At 35.7% G+C, this 14,158-nt stretch overlaps 1 protein-coding gene across 7 annotated transcripts in view; it reads right to left on the reverse strand.

Annotated features, from left to right (window-relative positions):
* The window catches only part of SLC25A21 (solute carrier family 25 member 21), a 918,698-nt gene that overhangs the window by 157,191 nt on the left and 747,349 nt on the right, over positions 1 to 14,158 (reverse strand). The window lies entirely within an intron of this gene.

Consider the following 14,158-nt stretch of genomic DNA (forward strand, 5'->3'; position numbering starts at 1 on the left):
TTTTAGGTGTCATGTACTGCAGAAAAAAAAGGTATATTCCTTTCTATCCCCACTGACTTTTCTCCAAAGGTCTATCATATCTAAGTTTTCTAAATATTCTATTTACCCTTCCAGCTTTCTTCTTGTTTATTTTATGGTTAGATTTATCTAATTCTGAAAGAGGGAGATTGAGATCTCCCAGGAGGAGAGTTTTGCTGTCTATAACTTCCTGTAACCCATTCAGCTTCTCCTCTAATAATTTGGATGGTATACCACTTGGTGCATAGATATATAGTATTGAAATTTCTTTATTGTCTAAGGTACCTTTTAGGAGGTTATAGTTTCCCTCCTTATATCTTTTAATGAGATTTATTTTATCAGCTGCTTTATCTGAGATAAGGATTGCTACCCCTGCCTTTTTCACTTTAGATGAAGAATGATATATTCTGCTCCAGTCTCTTGCTTTACTCTGTATGTATCTCTCTGCTTCAAATGTGTTTCTTTAAACAGCATATTGTAGGATTCTGGTTTTTAATCCATTCTGCTATTTGCTTATGCTTTTTTGAGAGAGTTCATCCCATTCACATTCAAAGTTATAATTACTGACTCTTTACTGCCCTCCATGCTATCCCCTCTCTGTTTGTATTTTTCCCCTTTTATCACCTTACCCATATTCTCTAGTATTTGGCTTCTGAATGTATCAATTGTTTCTTGCTGGCCACTTGCAGAATTTTCTCTTGATATGATAGTTCTTAGTGTTTTAATTTGGGGATCCCTTTCAGGAGGGTGTTCAATGTGTTCTTTCAATGATTATTTTGCCCTCTGGTTCCAGGATATCAGAGCAGTTCTCCTTCACTATATCCTGAAGTATGGAGCCTAGACTTTTTTCATCATTTTTTTTCAGAAGGCCCTATGATTCTTAAATTGTCTCTCCTGGATATGTTTTCCAAGTCTGTTGTTTGGCCAATGAGATGTTTTACATTTTCTTTTATTTTTTGATGTTTTTAATTTTGTTTAACAAATTCTTGGTGTCTCATGAATTCATTAATTTCCACAAATTCCAATCTTTTTTTAAGAGAAGATTTTCTTCATAACCTTTTGTATTTTCTTTTCCAATTGGTCAATTCCATTTTGAAGGAGTTGTTGTCATTTTCCATTTGCCCAATTTTGTTTTTGAGAGAAGTATTTTCTTTTTTGCACTTGTCCAATTGCATTTTCAAAGAATTTTTTGTTGTTGTAAGATGTTAATTTTCTCTTGCATAATGTTAAATTTTTCTTGCTTTTCTTTTCCCAGTTTTTCCATTTGATTTTTTTAATTTAAATTTATTTTTATTAAAGATATTATTTGAGTTTTACATTTCCCCCCTATCTTCCTTCCCTCCCCCGTCCCCCCCACAGAGAGCACTCTGTCAGTCTTTACTTTGTTTCCATGTTGTACCTTGAGAGAAATCATATCCTTAAAGAGAAGAGAAGTCTAAGAGGTAACAAGATCAGACAATAAGCTACCTGTCTTTTTTCCTAAATTAAAGGGAATAGTCCTTGCACTTTGTTCAAACTCCACAGCTCCTTATCTGGATACAGATGGTATTCTCCTTTGCAGACAGCCCAAAATTGTTCCCGATTGTTGCCCTGATGGAATGAGCAAGTCCTTCAAGGTTGAACATCACTCCCATGTTGCTGTTAGGGTGTACAGTGTTTTTCTGGTTCTGCTCATCTCGCTCAGCATCAGTTCATGCAAATCCCTCCAGGTTTCCCTGAAATCCCGTCCCTCCTGGTTTTTAATAGAACAATAGTGTTCCATGACATACATATACCACAGTTTGCTAAGCCATTCCCCAACTGAAGGACATTTACTGGATTTCCAATTCTTTGCCACCACAAACAGGGCTGCTATAAATATTTTTGTACAAGTAATGTTTTTACCTTTTTCCTCATCTCTTCAGGGTATAGACCCAGTAATGGTATTGCTGGGTCAAAGGGTATGCACCTTTTTGTTGCCCTTTGGCCATAGTTCGAAATAGCTCTCCAGAAGGGTTGGATGAGTTCACAGCTCCACCAACAGTGTGATAGTGTCCCAGATTTCCCACATCCCTTCCAACAATGATCATTATCCTTCCTGGTGATACTGGCCAATCTGAGAGGTGTGAGGTGGTACCTCAGAGAAGCTTTAATTTGCATTTCTCTAATAATTAATGATTTAGAGCATTTTTTCATATGGCTATAGATTACTTTGATCTCCTCATCTGTAAATTGACTTTGCATATCCTTTGACCATTTGTCAATTGAGGAGTGGCTTTTTGATTTAAAAATATGACTCTTTTCTCTGTATATTTTAGAAATGAGTCCTTTGTCAGAATCATTAGTTCTAAAGATTGTTTCCCAATTTACTACATTTCTTTTGATCTTGGTTACATTTGTTTTATCTGTGCAAAAGCTTTTTAATTTAATGTAATCGAAATCATCTAATTGGTTTTTGGTGATGTTCTCCAACACTTCCTTAGTCATAAACTGTTCCCCTTTCCATAGATCTGACAGGTAGACTAGTCCTTGATCTTCTAATCGGCTTATAGTATTGATTTTTATGTCTATGTCCTGTAACCATTTGGATCTTATCTTGGTAAAGGGTGTGAGGTGTTGATCTAATCTAAGTTTCTTCCATACTAACTTCCAATTTTCCCAGCAATTTTTATCAAAGAGGGAGTTTTTATCCCAATGGCCAGAATCTTTAGGTTTATCAAACAGCAGCTTACTATAATCATCTCCTGCTTTTACATCTAGTCTATTCCACTGGTCCACCACTCTATTTCTTAGCCAATACCAAACAGTTTTGATGACTGATGCTTTATAATATAATTTTATTTTGGGTAGGGCTAAGCCACCTTCATTTGCACTTCTCTTCATTAAGCTCCTGGCAATTCTTGACTTTTTATTTCTCCATATGAATTTACTTACAATTTTTTCTAACTCGTTAAAGTAATTTTTTGGAATTTTGATTGGTAGGGTACTAAACAGATAGTTTAGTTTTGGTAGAATTGTCATTTTTATTATATTAGCTCTACCTATCCATGAGCAGTTGATATTTGCCCAGTTATTTAAATCTAATTTAATTTGTGTAAGTAGTGTTTTATAATTGATTTCAAAAAGATTGTGAGTCTGTCTTGGCAAATAGACTCCCAAATATTTTATAGTGTCTGAGGGTACTTTGAATGGGATTTCTCTTTCTAGCTCTTCCTGCTGTTTCTTGCTAGACATATATAGAAAAGTTGAGGATTTATGAGTGTTTATATTATAACCTGCAACTTTGCTAAAATTGCTAATTGTTTCCAGTAGTTTTTTAGATGATTTCTTGGGATTCTCTAGGTAGACCATCATGTCATCTGCAAAGAGTGAGAGTTTTGTCTCTTCCTTCCCAATTCTAATTCCTTTAATTTCTTTATCTTCTCTAATTGCTGCTGCTAACATTTCTAATACAATATTAAATAGTAGTGGTGATAATGTGCATCCTTGTTTCACCCCTGGTCTTCTTGGGAATGGCTCTAGCCTCTCCCCATTGAATATAATGCTTGTTGATGGTTTCAGATAGATACTGCTAATTATTTTAAGGAACAGTTCATTTATTCCTACACTCTCTAGTGTTTTTAATAAGAATGGATCTTGTATTTTGTCAAAAGCTTTTTCAGCATCTATTGATATGATCATATGATTCCTCATAGGTTTGTTGTTGATATAATTGAGTATACTAACAGTTTTCCTAATATTGAACCAACCCTGCATGCCTGGAATAAATCCTATTTGATCATAATGTATTATCCTAGTGATGACTTGTTGTAATCATTTTGCTAAGATTTTATTTAGGATTTTTGCATCTATATTCATCAGGGAGATAGGTCTATAATTTTCTTTCTTTGTTTTAACTCTTCCTGGTTTAGGTAACAGTACCATATTGGTTTGGTAGAAAGAGTTAGGCAGAGTTCCATCTTTTCCTATTTTTCCAAAGAGTTTATATGGGATTGGAACCAATTGTTCTTTAAATATTTGTTAGAATTCACTAGTGAATCCATCAGGCCCTGGAGATTTTTTTAGGGAGTTCAGTAATGGCTTGCTGAATTTCTTTTTCTGAGATAGTCTTGTTTAGGTATTTAATGTCTTTTTAATTTAACCTGGGCAACTTATATTTTTGTAAATATTCATCCATTTCACTTAGATTATCAAACTTATTGGCATAGAGTTGGGCAAAATAGTTTTGAATTATTACTTTAATTTCCTCCTCATTGGTGGTGAGTTCACCTTTTTCATTTATGATACTAGCAATTTGGTTTTCTTCTTTCTTTTTCTAATAAAATTGACCAGAGGTTTATCAATTTTATTGGTTTTTTCATAATATCAACTTTTAGTTTTATTTATTAATTCAATAGTTTTTTGCTTTCAATTTTATTAATTTCTCTTTTAATTTTTAGAATTTCTAATTTGGTACTTAATTGGGGATTTTTGATTTGTTCTTTCTCTAATTTTTTTAGTTGCATGTTTAGTTCATTGATTTCCTCTTTCTCCAATTTATTCATATAAGCATTTAGAGCTATAATATATCCCCTGAGAGTAGCTTTAAATGAATCCCATAGGGTTTGGTATGTTGTTTCATTATTATAGTTATCTAAGATAAAATTGTTAATTCTTTCTATAATTTGTTTTTTGGTCCACTCATTTCTTAAAATGAGGTTATTCAGTTTCCAATTTGTTCTGGGTCTATATCTCCTTGGCCCTGTATTGCATATAACTTTTATTGCATTGTGATCTGAGAAAGATGTATTCACTATTTCTGCCTTTCTGCAGTTGATCATTAGGTTTTTATGTCCTAGTACATTGTCAATTTTTGTATAAGTTCCATGTACTGCAGAGAAAAAGGTATATTCCTTCCTATCCCCATTCAGTTTACTCCATAAGTCTACCATATCTAATTTTTCTAGCAATCTATTTACCTCCCTAATTTCTTTCTTGTTTGTTTTATGATTCGATTTATCTAGATCTGATAGCAGGAGGTTGAGGTCTCTCAGTAGTAGAGTTTTGCTGTCTATGTCTTCCTGTAATTCTTTCAGCTTCTCCTCTACGAATTTGGGTGCTGTCCCACTGGGTGCATATATATTCAATATTGAAATGACTTTATTGTCTATGGTACCTTTTAGGAGGATAAAGTTTCCTTCCTTATCTCTTTTAAGGCTATCTATTTTTGCTGCTGCTTTGTCTGAGATAAGGATTGCTACTCCTGCTTTTTTTACTTCAGCTGAAGCAAAATATATTTTGCTCCAACCTTTTACCTTTACTCTATATGTATCTCTCTGCTTCAAATGAGTTTCCTGTAAGCAGCATATTGTAGGATTCTGGTTTTTAATCCACTCTGCTATTTACTTATGTTTTAAGGGAGAGTTCATCCCATTCACACTTAAGGTTATGATTACTAATTCTTTATTGCCCTCTTTGCTATCTTCCCTCTGTTTGTATTTTCCCCCTTTCCCCCCTTTTATCCATATTCCCCAGTCTTTTGTTTCTGAAAATCACCCCCTCAGTGTTTTTGCCCTCCTATATCACACCCTCCCCTTTCTTTCCCCTTTCCCTTTTGTCTTCCCTTCCTTTTGTTATTTCCCCTCATTTCCCCCTCTCCCTTTTCCTTTCTCCATCCCCCCTCCCCTTTTCCCCTTTTAATACTTGAAAGGTTAGATGTTTTATAAGTTAACTGAGTATGTGTAGGTTGACTTTAAGCCAAATCTGATGAGAAGAAGATTCAGGTGTTTCTCCTCTGCTCCCTTCTTCCCCACTATTACCATAGGTTTTTGTACCTCTTAGTGTAATGAGATTTACCCCATTCAATCCCCTCCCTCCTCCTGTCTCTTTCCTGTCCTCCTTTTTAGGGCGGTAGTGTTTATTTTTTTTAGATCCTTCTGTCTAAGTCATAGAAAATTCTGAGTGTCTGTCCCTTCTAGTTCTGTACATTCTGTCGAATAGAGTCAAAATTCCTGAGAGTTATTAGAGTCTTTGTCCCAAGTGGGGTTAAAGCCAGTTACATCCCATTGGATAGTAGTCTCATGGATAGATAGGTCATGAATGTCCATCATTTCTGGCTAGGTGTATTCTCTCTGTTAGAGTTACATTTCTCAAGGTTTATGAGAATTTTTTTTTACCCCTATGCTGGGGTTTAGCCAATTTCAACTTACTGGATTGCATTTTTTTTCTTTTACCGCCACCCCCCCTTTTTTTTTTTTACCTTTTCACGTGTCTCTTGAACCTCCTGTTTGATGTCCAAATTTTCTGTTTAGCTCTGGTCTTTTCATCAGAAATGGAAGAATTCTAAAAATTTCTGATGAAAAGACCATTTGATTTTTAAACTCCTTCCTGATCTCTTCTAAGAAGTCTTTTTGGGATGGAGACCTATTCATATTCTCATTTGAAGCTCCAATCCTCTCTGAGTTAGGATCCTTAACTTCAAGGTAAAATTCATTGGGCTCTGCTTTGTGCTGACCTTTTTTCATTTTGGGCCCTTTCCTTACAGTCTTGCCTTGGGGAAGGTGCTTGTTTCCATCCCTTCAGTGTTGAGATCCCTAGAGGCCTTGCCTACTCCAGGGATTACTCAGTGTGCTGGCTTGAAAGGAATGCCAATAGTTTTCTCTGGATTTTCTTTATTGTTGATTAGTGGCCTATTCCATAAGCCTGGGTCTGGGGTAGGGCAGGATCTGAGCTAGCCTTGCACAAGGTAGGCTGGACTCTCAGGCTATAAAGTTAATTAACTTAATCACCAGTCAGTTGGGGGGGGTGAATCTGTTGTCCACACCTGAGCCTTGGGGTAAGGTGTAGACATTGGGGGTTGTTACTATGTTTGTTCTGGAATGGGGGGAAGAGGGACTCAGCTGGGAACAAGGGGATGTGACTGAAAACAAGGGGTTCAAGGCCCCTGGTCTTCCACACCAGTCAAATTGACCAGATAGATCTCTGGGTATCCTGCTGAAGCTCTCCCACCTGCCCTACACACAGCAAATGCTTCCCCTGCTGTTCTTAGGTCAGTTCCCCAGCCTCACCTACCACCCCTACACTGGGGCTCTGCTCTTTGACCCTGGCTCACACATGCACCCCTGTGACAAATCTTGTTGCAGGATGCTCTCCTCGATTCTTCTCTATGTTCTGTGGATCCAAAATCTATTAAGATGCTTGATCTTGGTTAGTTCTGGGGGAAAGCCAAGAAAACTTAAAACAGTCTGCCATCTTCTATAGTAGTCTTTTTTTTAGTTTGTTTGGTTTTTTTTGCAAGCCAATGGGGTTAAGTAGCTTGCCCTAGGCCACACAGCTAGATAATTATTAAGTGTTGGAGGCTTGATTTGAACTCGGGTACTCCTGACTCCAGGGCTGGTGCTCTATCCACTGTGCCACCTAGCTGCTCCTATGGTAGTCTTATAACAGTATTGTCTAGTTATAATTCTGTACTTTATCACTTCTATTATCAATTCCAGATTTTATCTCATATTTTAAGTAGAATTCTCCTTTGTGAGAGGCACAACTACGTAGTGCAAGGAGAACTAAGCTTCAAATAAGAATCTCTGTGATAAAATACTGGATCTGTAACTTACAGTGTAATAGTAGAACCATCATTGATTTCTTTGAAAAATCACAGAAAACAGATAAAGTGCTAGAGGGCTATAGGAGGACAGACCTTTTTTTTAAGTTTTTTTAAAAGAGAGGGAAAAGTTTTCGAGAACACAACATCCTTTTCTTCCCTCTCTTTTTTTTTTTGATTTGGTACTGGCCTTATCAGTTGGTCTGATCAAAGTCTAATACCTCCAGTTCATTTCTAGGTAATCAAGATGCTTTCTGAGCATCTTATGTTACCTTCCCAGACTCGTTTGTGGTAAAGGATTGCTTAACTCAAGGTAGAATAGGACAGAACAGGCAATAGTCACAATGCAGGTAATGCTCTTTTCAAAGGTCAAAAAAAATTCCCATTTTGGGTCATGTAGCCAATGGTCATTAAACATGCAACAATAGCTATTAATTTTTTAAACTTGTTACATGTTTTAATTTAGATCTCTATGTGGTATCTACAGGAGGAAATTAAACAAAGACAAAGTATCCATAACAGAAAGTGAAATGAAGAAGGATACTATTGGAACCAGGGTTGCTATTACTTTAAAGGACTGGAATGGAGAGAATTATGAACCTTTTATAAGTTTTGTGGTGTCAAAAGGAAGACAACTGCTAATAAAGAAGCTAGATAGGCCTCCTAATAATTTCTGTCAGACTGCAATTGTTTAAGAATACATCATGTTGGTAGAGATTTACTAGTAAGGAAAAAAATCTATCATACCAATTCATGAATAATTGATGATCATATTTCCTGGCCTAATATTGACCATAAATCAATAAGTATTAGGAAACTATTGAACAGATTTTTTTATTTGCAAGGCAAAATGGGGTTAAGTGGCTTGCCCAAGGCCACACAGCTAGGTAACTAGTAAGTATCTGAGGCCACCTTTGAACTGAGGTACTCCTGACTCCAGGGCCAGTGCTCTATCTACTGCTCCACCTAGCCACCCTAATTGAATAGATTTTTGAAGAAAAGTAACATGATCAGATAAGAAATATCTGTGGAGAGAAGATAGGCTAGATGGGTGGAAAAGGAGAGAAAACTGGTTGAAAAGTAGAAATTTAATAAATAAATAAATAGAACAATAGAACAATTATTTAAGACACATTAAAGATATTGCTTCCAAGAGTAAAAAAAGGAAATCATTAACATGAGAATTAGAAGTTTAAAGAGAAGTAAGGCGGCACAAATATGACTCTAAGCTATACAATCGATATAGTGGGAAACCATTATTATTATCATTTTAACAATAAGATCATACCATGTACATAGGAAACATGGCAAAAACATTCATGTCATGTCTTTGTTTTTGGAAGTGCATTAACAGGGGCAGCTAGGTGGTACAGTAGATAGAACACCTGCCCTGGAGTCAGGAGTACCTGTGTTCAAACCGGGCCTCAGATACTTACTAATTACCTAGCTGTGTGGCCTTGGGCAAGTCACTTAACCCCATTTGACTTGCAAAAAAACCCAAAATAGAAAGTGCATTAACAACAACATTGTGAGTTCATCAACTATGATGGATGCAGCTCTTAACAATTCAGAGATCTCAGACAACCCTGAGAAACCTGTTATGGACAACACATCTACATCCTGAGGGAAAAGCAAACAAACAAACCAAAAAAGCCTTAGAGAAACTAAATGGATATTATGTTCACTTCTTTAAAACTTATCTTATGTTTCTCTTTCCTATTCCATGGTTTTCTTTCTTTTCCTTTAGTCCTAGTTCCTTGTACAGAAAATGGCTAATATGTAAACATTCTAAACAGAAATGTACATGTAAAGTTTTTACCAGACTGTTTGCCACCAAGTGGGGTGGGTGGGAAGGGAGGGTGGTAGAAAAATGTGTAACTTACCAATATGCAAGTAAATGAGTGCTGAAAAACTTTCATGATATGTAACTGGAAGAAAATTAAGTAAAATATCAACCAAAATAAGCATATAGCATAAACAAGATAAGTAACAGTTTAAATAGCATGTTTCAATCTTTACAACTAATGATTCTGACAAAGGACTCATTTCTAAAATATACGGAGAACTGAGTCATGTTTTTAAAACAAAAAGCCATTCCCCAATTGACAAATGGTCAAAGGATATGCAAAGGCAATTTACAGATCAAAGCAATCCATAGCCATATGAAAAAGTGCTCTAAATCATTAATTATTAGAGAAATGCAAATTAAAGCTTCTCTGAGGTATCACCTCATACCTCTCAGATTGGCCAGTATGACCAGGAAGGATAATGATGATTGTTGGAAGGGTTGTGAGAAATCTGGGACACTATTACACTGTTGGTGGAGCTGTGAACTCATCCAACCCTTCTGGAGAGCTATTTGGAACTATGCCCAAAGGGCAACAAAAATGTGCATACCCTTTGACCCAGCAATACCACTACTGGGTCTATACCCTGCAGAGATGATGAAAAAGGGTAAAACATTACTTGTACAAAAACATTACTTGTACAAAAATGTTTATAGCAGCCCTGTTTGTGAAGGCAAAGAATTGGAAATCCAGTAAATGTCCTTCAGTTGGGGAATGGCTTAGCAAACTGTGGTATATGTATGTCACGGAATACTATTGTTCCATTAGAAATGAGGAGGGATGGGATTTCAGGGAAGCCTGGAGGGATTTGCATGAACTGATGCTGAGCGAGATGAGCAGAACCAGAAAAAACACTGTACACCCTAACAGCAACATGGGAGTGATGTTCAACCTTGAAGGACTTGCTCATTCTATCAGGGCAACAATCAGGAACAATTTTGGGCTGTCTGCAAAGGAGAGTGCCATCTGTATCCAGATAAGGAGCTGTGGAGTTTGAACAAAGTGCAAGGACTATTCCCTTTAATTTAGAAAAAAACAGATATCTTATTGTCTGATCTTGTTACCTCTTAGACTTCTCTTCTTTTTAAGGATATGATTTCTCTCTCATCACACCCAATTTGGATCAAGGTACAACATGGAAACAAAGTAAAGACTGACAGAGTGCTTTCCGTGGAGGTGGGGGGTGGGGGAGGGAAGCAAGATTGGGGGGAAAACTGTAAAACTCAAATAATATCTTTAATAAAAATAAATTTTAAAAAAATCTAAAAAAAAATAAATAACATGTTTCTCAGATAGCCACTTTAACAGTTACACTATATCAAATTCAGTAAGGAGGATAATAAATAGTACCAGGATAAATATCAAAACATCTGAATTGACACTAAAGACATCTCAGAAAGCCATCTTTTCTTAATCTATAAGCCCCATATGGAATTTATATTAACATATGATCATCCAAATCGTTATTAAAGTTTTCTTTCTGCTACTCAAATGGCATTCAGCAATGTCATTTACTAAGATTGCCAAATAGTATTTCCATTGATTTTGCATTGCTCTATTTCCTTTTCTAAATGATGCATGACCAGAAGTTCTGTTCTTGGCCTTGGCCTTTATCTGAACTGATGAACACCTGCACACCAGGATGGTCCCATAGGATTAGGCTGATTGTCAAAAGCTTTTGCATAAAAAAATTTTTTAAAAAAAAGCTTTTGCATATACACAAGTGTGTTTACATAATGGCAATAGCACCATTATTCATCAATAGATTTTGTTTGGTTCAAAATTTAGTTCTGACTCTAACATATATACATATATATATATATGTGTATATATATATATATATATATATATATATATATATATATATGTGTGTGTGTGTGTGTGTGTGTGTGTGTGTGTGTGTGTGTGTGTGTGTGTGTGTGTGTGTGTGTGTGTGTGTAGATCTGTTAATCTAATGATTAGGAGAAAAATAAAGGAGAAAATAAAGTGTCTAGGCACTGTTTAATTTGCGACAAGGTAAGGATACATTCCATTGTTCTCAATTATTTTACATTAAATTAGGCATAAACTATGGTTACATAAATAATGAAGCAAAACACTACCATTTTAAAAACTAGTTACAATTGTTCAAAATGATGTCAGATTTGTCAGAAATATATACAAAGACAAGAGGGAGTTCAACTCACTGATGGGGACATTGAGGCAGGAAGTTTATAGAATTTGGCCTATGAGAGAATCAATGTCAGATTTTGGATTAGATCATTAAATTTTGTACTCAGACCCACATACTGCGATTTTTAGTCAGTGCAACCACTTGCAAATATGCCTAAATTTGAATTATGTCCCCTGGGAGAAATAATAGAATAATTAAAAGAAATATAGATGAATAATGTGAGAGTCTTTGCAACATGTTCTTCTATCTTTTTTTTACTTGCCACTAAAAAGTTATATCTGTCCCACACAGAAATGATCTCCTATTGCCTCAAATATTTTGTTGGTGAAAGTTATAATTAGTTTTTAGCCTCAGAATAACAATGAACGCCTAATATTAAAAATGGGGAATGTCTAAATCAAATTTTTGGCCTGATGTTTCTAATCTTATTGTGGTCATACTTCTCTAGCTATGGGCAGGAAAAATTTATAATCTCATATAAAAGGGTGATAGGGTATGATGCTGAAACTATTAATTAAAAATGCTGTTTGGAAGATGGCTTGTGGTCTATACTATTTTTGATTCCCATTAAGAAAGATTAATTCATTCATTTCTACCCACTCTGAGGTATGCATGGTTGTGGGGAATTCTCTCATGGGATACTTATGGGACACAATTATTAATTATTAATTATTGCGTAAGGTGTTTCTAAATGAGAAAAGTTAAAAGACTTTCTTGGAGTCTCTAACTAGTAAATATAAGACAGTATCCAAAGTCATGTTGTCCTGACTTCATGTGCCATCCAGATACCATTCATGCACATATATTTAGTAGGAAGGCATAATACTCACATATTACTCAAAACTCTCTTTGCTTAAGGGTTTTTTTGTATATGGAAAGTGAAGATGTTAGCATTTTCTCCCTATCTTCTCTATCCCAAGGGTATAGGGCAAAGAATAATGAGTGAACTTACATAAAGATAACTGAGTTTCTTACAAAAACATGCTACTGAGATACAAATTAATGCATCATTATCTTTATTATATGGTTTAAGACATTTCCAAATTTAAAATGACAATTTGAATAGAGATTATATAGAATCATTTGTCAGTATACTATAATCTGAAAATAGTTGTCTTTGCATGCTTGAGGCCTCTATTAAAACATTCTTTTGGCCAGAGAAGATTCAGTAAACCAGTTATATTCATCAATGCAAGTAATATAATGCAGTTACAAGAACAGACATGAACAGGTAACACCTGTGAAAAATAGATGTCTCAAGCAGTCATTTCAATAAGGCATGTTTATATTACTGAGTCCATCATGGTTACTGTGAGGGATACCAATAAATCCACACTAAGTACTTGATATGCAAGGATTTGTGACCTGTTGCCTAAAAATTATACAGTACAAGAATGATTGACAACAAATACCAATCCACTTAAATAACTGAGTTTTCTGAATTAATAAATTTCTTATATAAAGGGAGAAAATCCTTTTATTTCTCCAGAATCAATATTCTGGAGAATTCCTCATAGTCAAGTGATTGTTCCAAACTTTCTCTCCTCTCCTTAAGTTCCACCCCCATCCCTTCTCCCACATTCTTATAGATGAAAACCTCATCTTGGACTTTGCTGATGCAACACCTCTCCCAGGACTCAAATTCAAAGGTCCTCAAAGGGATGACTACTTTGGGCTGTGGGTACTCTTTGAGTGGCTAGTTCTAAAATTGTAGCACAAGTCCTAGAAGAGATGCTTCTTTTTAAAAGCTAATAACACCCGACTAGTCCTTAGCAAAAGCATTTACTAAAATGGCAGTGTAAAACTAGTTAGTAAGCATTTAAGTGCCTACTCTGTGGAAAGCACTGAGTTGAATGGTGGAGATTTACAAAGAAAGGCAAAAAAATCCCTACCCTTGAGGTCTTCACAGTCTGATGGGAAAGACAACAAGCAAACAAATTCAAACAAACAAGTTATACACTGCATAAATAGGAAACAATCAACAGAGGGAAGTCAATAGAATTAAGAAGTATCAAGAAGGTTGGAATTTTAGTTAGGACTGGTAGGGAAGTCAGGAGACAGAGATGAAAAGGGAGAATATTCCAGGTATGAGGGGGAGGCAGAGTAAATGCCTGGCATCTAGAGGTGAACAACATCCTCCCATATGCCTCAGGGTATATATGTATATATGCATACGTGTGTGTTTACATACATGTATATATGCATATATCAGCACCCGCATATATATAATGTATATACATATATGCATACATACATACCCCTCAGGGACAATGTCCTATTCAAAACAAATAAGTGTCAGTGAAAAAGCTGAGGACAAGGTTAGACCAGATGTAGAGTAGATGGCAAGAAAGCACACAAGTTCTGGTACTGCAGGGCTTAGACATCCTTTATTTCTTTATAGAGTATTTAAGCATTTGTCTTTTTGGTGGTGCTTCTCCTCTAGGAAGTTTAATTACCTGCATTTCCAGAGTTTGTACCTTTCTAGAGCTGTCTTTCTACTCTGCAACGTTTCAAAAGGACTTGCTCTCTTAAGTCAATGACTTTCTGCATCTGTCTGGAGTG

Source organism: Macrotis lagotis, chromosome 1, assembly GCF_037893015.1.
Source record: "Macrotis lagotis isolate mMagLag1 chromosome 1, bilby.v1.9.chrom.fasta, whole genome shotgun sequence".
In the NCBI taxonomy this organism is placed as follows: Eukaryota; Metazoa; Chordata; class Mammalia; order Peramelemorphia; family Peramelidae; genus Macrotis; species Macrotis lagotis.